Here is a 7,340-nt window from a genome sequence, read left to right on the forward strand (position 1 = left end):
ACTAGACAGTCTAATATAATATATACTGGACTAGACAGTCTACTATAATATATACTGGACTAGTCAGTCTACTATAATATATACTGGACTAGTCAGTCTACTATAATATATACTGGACTAGTCAGTCTAATATAATATATACTGGACTAGTCAGTCTACTATAATATATACTGGACTAGTCAGTCTACTATAATATATACTGGACTAGTCAGTCTAATATAATATATACTGGACTAGTCAGTCTACTATAATATATACTGGACTAGTCAGTCTACTATAATATATACTGGACTAGTCAGTCTACTATAATATATACTGGACTAGTCAGTCTACTATAATATATACTGGACTAGTCAGTCTAATATAATATATACTGGACTAGTCAGTCTAATATAATATATACTGGACTAGTCAGTCTAATATAATATATACTGGACTAGTCAGTCTAATATAATATATACTGGACTAGTCAGTCTAATATAATATATACTGGACTAGTCAGTCTAATATAATATATACTGGACTAGTCAGTCTAATATAATATATACTGGACTAGTCAGTCTAATATAATATATACTGGACTAGTCAGTCTAATATAATATATACTGGACTAGTCAGTCTACTATAATATATACTGGACTAGTCAGTCTAATATAATATATACTGGACTAGTCAGTCTAATATAATATATACTGGACTAGTCAGTCTAATATAATATATACTGGACTAGTCAGTCTACTATAATATATACTGGACTAGTCAGTCTAATATAATATATACTGGACTAGTCAGTCTAATATAATATATACTGGACTAGTCAGTCTAATATAATATATACTGGACTAGTCAGTCTAATATAATATATACTGGACTAGTCAGTCTAATATAATATATACTGGACTAGTCAGTCTACTATAATATATACTGGACTAGTCAGTCTAATATAATATATACTGGACTAGTCAGTCTAATATAATATATACTGGACTAGTCAGTCTACTATAATATATACTGGACTAGTCAGTCTACTATAATATATACTGGACTAGTCAGTCTACTATAATATATACTGGACTAGTCAGTCTAATATAATATATACTGGACTAGTCAGTCTACTATAATATATACTGGACTAGTCAGTCTACTATAATATATACTGGACTAGTCAGTCTACTATAATATATACTGGACTAGTCAGTCTACTATAATATATACTGGACTAGTCAGTCTAATATAATATATACTGGACTAGTCAGTCTAATATAATATATACTGGACTAGTCAGTCTAATATAATATATACTGGACTAGTCAGTCTAATATAATATATACTGGACTAGTCAGTCTAATATAATATATACTGGACTAGTCAGTCTAATATAATATATACTGGACTAGTCAGTCTAATATAATATATACTGGACTAGTCAGTCCAATATAATATATACTGGACTAGTCAGTCTAATATAATATATACTGGACTAGTCAGTCTAATATAATATATACTGGACTAGTCAGTCTACTATAATATATACTGGACTAGTCAGTCTAATATAATATATACTGGACTAGTCAGTCTAATATAATATATACTGGACTAGTCAGTCTAATATAATATATACTGGACTAGTCAGTCTAATATAATATATACTGGACTAGTCAGTCTACTATAATATATACTGGACTAGTCAGTCTAATATAATATATACTGGACTAGTCAGTCTAATATAATATATACTGGACTAGTCAGTCTAATATAATATATACTGGACTAGTCAGTCTAATATAATATATACTGGACTAGTCAGTCTACTATAATATATACTGGACTAGTCAGTCTACTATAATATATACTGGACTAGTCAGTCTAATATAATATATACTGGACTAGTCAGTCTAATATAATATATACTGGACTAGTCAGTCTAATATAATATATACTGGACTAGTCAGTCTACTATAATATATACTGGACTAGTCAGTCTAATATAATATATACTGGACTAGTCAGTCTAATATAATATATACTGGACTAGTCAGTCTAATATAATATATACTGGACTAGTCAGTCTAATATAATATATACTGGACTAGTCAGTCTAATATAATATATACTGGACTAGTCAGTCTAATATAATATATACTGGACTAGTCAGTCTAATATAATATATACTGGACTAGTCAGTCTACTATAATATATACTGGACTAGTCAGTCTACTATAATATATACTGGACTAGTCAGTCTACTATAATATATACTGGACTAGTCAGTCTAATATAATATATACTGGACTAGTCAGTCTAATATAATATATACTGGACTAGTCAGTCTACTATAATATATACTGGACTAGTCAGTCTAATATAATATATACTGGACTAGTCAGTCTAATATAATATATACTGGACTAGTCAGTCTAATATAATATATACTGGACTAGTCAGTCTAATATAATATATACTGGACTAGTCAGTCTAATATAATATATACTGGACTAGTCAGTCTAATATAATATATACTGGACTAGTCAGTCTAATATAATATATACTGGACTAGTCAGTCTAATATAATATATACTGGACTAGTCAGTCTACTATAATATATACTGGACTAGTCAGTCTAATATAATATATACTGGACTAGTCAGTCTAATATAATATATACAGTCTCTGAGACATCTAGTTAGAGGTCCAGCAGGAGGCTGTAGGAGCAGTTAGAGACCCAGCAGGGGGCTGTAGGAGCAGTTAGAGACCCAGCAGGGGGCTGTAGGAGCAGTTAGAGACCCAGCAGGGGGCTGTAGGAGCAGTTAGGGACCCAGCAGGGGGCTGTAGGAGCAGTTAGAGACCCAGCAGGGGGCTGTAGGAGCAGTTAGAGACCCAGCAGGGGGCTGTAGGAGCAGTTAGGGACCCAGCAGGGGGCTGTAGGAGCAGTTAGAGACCCAGCAGGAGGCTGTAGGAGCAGTTAGAGACTCAGCAGGGGGCTGTAGGAGCAGTCAGAGACCCAGCAGGAGGCTGTAGGAGCAGTTAGAGACCCAGCAGGAGGCTGTAGGAGCAGTCAGAGACCCAGCAGGAGGCTGTAGGAGCAGTTAGAGACCCAGCAGGGGGCTGTAGGAGCAGTTAGAGACCCAGCAGGGGGCTGTAGGAGCAGTTAGAGACCCAGCAGGGGGCTGTAGGAGCAGCACTTGATACCTGAATCTATAGAGGTAGTTTTACCTCTTTGCCTGAACCGTCACAATGACAAGCTACTATCTGCATACTGTCTCCTGGGTAAAAGAAAGCGTGGGAGGCGGAGAATATTAGACTTTCAGAATCCTAAACCAGCAACAAACACTGTTAATCCAAACCAAATGTGCCTGCGATAGGCTGCTTAGAATCCCTGCTTGGGAAATAATGATTGGCTGGCTAGATGGAACAGAGAGCGGGTTTTGAATTCTAATTGGACTGTAAGTAGTTCTGAATTCTAAACATTAAAATAGCATACATTATGGTAATTGGCAATTCTTTTTACGTCACAATTCAGTGTCAGCGCCGTAGGTGATGGGTGGTACAATGGTTTGAAACCTAATGGAATTGTGAGTAGTTCTGAATTCATTAAAATAGCAAAGTAGTAGGGAATTTAAGTTTCAACACTGTCGGTGGTTTCACTTTAAAATGGGACAAAACCACAGGGTTTAAAATAGAGAGTGCTAAGCATTTAACACGTTGCTGTACACCTGTGAATGTGCTAGAATCCATATGCCTCCCTAATGGCCCTCTATTCCCTATATAGTGCACTACTTTTGTCCGGGGCAGATGAGGCTCTGGTCAAAAGTAGTGCACTATATACGGAATAGAGTGCCATTCGGGCTGCATTGTCAGTATGTGAGGATGCAGTGGGTGGGGGGTGTAGGGGGAGCTAACTGAATGGGTGAGGGGTAGAAAGGACAGCTAACTGAATGGGGTGGGGGGGGTTGAAAGGACAGCTAACTGAATGGGTGAGGGGTAGAAAGGACAGGCTAACTGAATGGGTGAGGGGTAGAAAGGACAGCTAACCTATGGGTGGGGGGTAGAAAGGACAGCTAACTGAATGGGTGAGGGGTAGAAAGGACAGCTAACTGAATGGGTGAGAGGTTGAAAGGACAGCTAACTGAATGGGTGAGGGGTAGAAAGGACAGCTAACTGAATGGGTGAGAGGTAGAAAGGACAGCTAACTGAATGGGTGAAGGGTAGAAAGGACAGCCAACTGAATGGGTGAGAGGTAGAAAGGACAGCCAACTGAATGGGTGAGGGGTAGAAAGGACAGGCTAACTGAATGGGTGAGAGGTAGAAAGGACAGCTAACTGAATGGGTGAGAGGTAGAAAGGACAGCTAACTGAATGGGTGAGGGGTAGAAAGGACAGCTAACTGAATGGGTGGGGGGTAGAAAGGACAGCTAACTGAATGGGTGAGGGGTAGAAAGGACAGCTAACTGAATGGGTGAGGGGTAGAAAGGACAGCTAACTGAATAGGTGAGGGGTAGAAAGGACAGGTAACTGAATGGGTGAGGGGTAGAAAGGACAGCTAACTGAATGGGTGAGGGGTAGAAAGGACAGCTAACTGAATGGGTGAGGGGTAGAAAGGACAGGCTAACTGAATGGGTGAGGGGTAGAAAGGACAGCTAACTGAATGGGTGAGGGGTAGAAAGGACAGGCTACCTGAATGGGTGAGGGGTAGAAAGGACAGGCTAACTGAATGGGTGGGGGGTAGAAAGGACAGCTAACTGAATGGGTGGGGGGTAGAAAGGACAGCTAACTGAATGGGTGAGGGGTAGAAAGGACAGCTAACTGAAAGGGTGAGAGGTTGAAAGGACAGCTAACTGAATGGGTGAGGGGTAGAAAGGACAGCTAACTGAATGGGTGAGAGGTAGAAAGGACAGCTAACTGAATGGGTGAAGGGTAGAAAGGACAGCCAACTGAATGGGTGAGAGGTAGAAAGGACAGCTAACTGAATGGGTGAGGGGTAGAAAGGACAGGCTAACTGAATGGGTGAGAGGTAGAAAGGACAGCTAACTGAATGGGTGAGAGGTAGAAAGGACAGCTAACTGAATGGGTGAGGGGTAGAAAGGACAGCTAACTGAATGAGGGTGGGAGGGAGAGTAGAATGGATGGGTGGTATGGAATGGAATGAGGGTGGGTGTAGGGAATGAACAGGGTGGGGGGGAATGAACAGGGTGGGGGGAATGAACAGGGTGGGGGGGTAGGGAATGAACAGGGTGGGGGGGATGAACAGGGTGGGGGGAATGAACAGGGTGGGGGGAATGAACAGGGTGGGGGGTAGGGAATGGACAGGGTGGGGGGAAGGGAATGAACAGGGTGGGGGGGGGGAATGAACAGGGTGGGGGGGAATGAACAGGGTGGGGGGAATGAACAGGGTGGGGGGTAGGGAATGGACAGGGTGGGGGGGGAGGGAATGAACAGGGTGGGGGGAATGAACAGGGTGGGGGGAATGAACAGGGTGGGGGGTAGGGAATGAACAGGGTGGGGGGAATGAACAGGGTGGGGGGTAGGGAATGAACAGGGTGGGGGGTAGGGAATGAACAGGGTGGGGGGAATGAACAGGGTGGGGGGTAGGGAATGAACAGGGTGGGGGGTAGGGAATGAACAGGGTGGGGGGAATGAACAGGGTGGGGGGTAGGGAATGAACAGGGTGGGGGGGTAGGGAATGAACAGGGTGGGGGAAGGGAATGAACAGGGTGGGGGGAATGAACAGGGTGGGGGGTAGGGAATGAACAGGGTGGGGGGGTAGGGAATGAACAGGGTGGGGGAAGGGAATGAACAGGGTGGGGGGAATGAACAGGGTGGGGGGTAGGGAATGAACAGGGTGGGGGGAATGAACAGGGTGGGGGTAGGGAATGAACAGGGTGGGGGGGAATGAACAGGGTGGGGGGAATGAACAGGGTGGGGGTAGGGAATGAACAGGGTGGGGGGAATGAACAGGGTGGGGGGAATGAACAGGGTGGGGGGTAGGGAATGAACAGGGTGGGGGGAATGAACAGGGTGGGGGGAATGAACAGGGTGGGGGGAATGAACAGGGTGGGGGGGTAGGGAATGAACAGGGTGGGGGGGAATGAACAGGGTGGGGGGAATGAACAGGGTGGGGGGTAGGGAATGAACAGGGTGGGGGGTAGGGAATGAACAGGGTGGGGGGGAATGAACAGGGTGGGGGGAATGAACAGGGTGGGGGGTAGGGAATGAACAGGGTGGGGGGGGGTAGGGAATGAACAGGGTGGGGGGAATGAACAGGGTGGGGGGGAATGAACAGGGTGGGGGGAATGAACAGGGTGGGGGGGTAGGGAATGAACAGGGTGGGGGGAATGAACAGGGTGGGGGGGTAGGGAATGAACAGGGTGGGGGGTAGGGAATGAACAGGGTGGGGGGGGGTAGGGAATGAACAGGGTGGGGGGGAATGAACAGGGTGGGGGGAATGAACAGGGTGGGGGGAATGAACAGGGTGGGGGGAATGAACAGGGTGGGGGGGTAGGGAATGAACAGGGTGGGGGGTAGGGAATGAACAGGGTGGGGGGAATGAACAGGGTGGGGGGGGTAGGGAATGAACAGGGTGGGGGAAGGGAATGAACAGGGTGGGGGAAGGGAATGAACAGGGTGGGGGAAGGGAATGAACAGGGTGGGGGGAATGAACAGGGTGGGGGGGTAGGGAATGAACAGGGTGGGGGGAATGAACAGGGTGGGGGAAGGGAATGAACAGGGTGGGGGAAGGGAATGAACAGGGTGGGGGGAATGAACAGGGTGGGGGGAATGAACAGGGTGGGGGGGTAGGGAATGAACAGGGTGGGGGGAAGGGAATGAACAGGGTGGGGGGTAGGGAATGAACAGGGTGGGGGGAATGAACAGGGTGGGGGGAATGAACAGGGTGGGGGGAATGAACAGGGTGGGGGGAATGAACAGGGTGGGGGGAATGAACAGGGTGGGGGGAATGAACAGGGTGGGGGGAATGAACAGGGTGGGGGGAATGAACAGGGTGGGGGGAATGAACAGGGTGGGGGGGTAGGGAATGAACAGGGTGGGGGTAGGGAATGAACAGGGTGGGGGTAGGGAATGAACAGGGTGGGGGGGTAGGGAATGAACAGGGTGGGGGTAGGGAATGAACAGGGTGGGGGTAGGGAATGAACAGGGTGGGGGTAGGGAATGAACAGGGTGGGGGTAGGGAATGAACAGGGTGGGGGGGTAGGGAATGAACAGGGTGGGGGTAGGGAATGAACAGGGTGGGGGTAGGGAATGAACAGGGTGGGGGTAGGGAATGAACAGGGTGGGGGTAGGGAATGAACAGGGTGGGGGTAGGGAATGAACAGGGTGGGGGGTAGG

This window comes from Salvelinus alpinus, chromosome 11 (genome assembly GCF_045679555.1).
Source record: "Salvelinus alpinus chromosome 11, SLU_Salpinus.1, whole genome shotgun sequence".
Taxonomy (NCBI): domain Eukaryota; kingdom Metazoa; phylum Chordata; class Actinopteri; order Salmoniformes; family Salmonidae; genus Salvelinus; species Salvelinus alpinus.